The sequence below is a fragment of the Otolemur garnettii genome, unplaced genomic scaffold (genome assembly GCF_000181295.1).
Source record: "Otolemur garnettii isolate 467f Iridium unplaced genomic scaffold, OtoGar3 scaffold00038, whole genome shotgun sequence".
Taxonomy (NCBI): Eukaryota; Metazoa; Chordata; class Mammalia; order Primates; family Galagidae; genus Otolemur; species Otolemur garnettii.
Window position 1 is genome coordinate 2,695,709 of NW_003852433.1, and position 280 is coordinate 2,695,988.

Below are 280 nucleotides of genomic sequence, written 5' to 3' on the forward strand. Positions count from 1 at the left end.
GTACTGTTAGCTACTGTCACTACGACATCCTGTTGCAGCTACTTCGTGTGGGTTTTAATTCTAAGGGCAGAAATTAAATCTTACCTTTTCGTTATATACTCCCCTCTGCTCAAACCCCAGAACTCTACAGGGCCCTTAGCATCTGATAGGCAACCATCCATTGCAGGTAAAAAGGAGCCACTTCAGAGTGGCTTTGGGGTTCAACTATGACACCTACCTCAAGGAATTCCCAAACTAACGTGGGCCACAAAACATTCAGAAATTTAAAGATGACATTTAC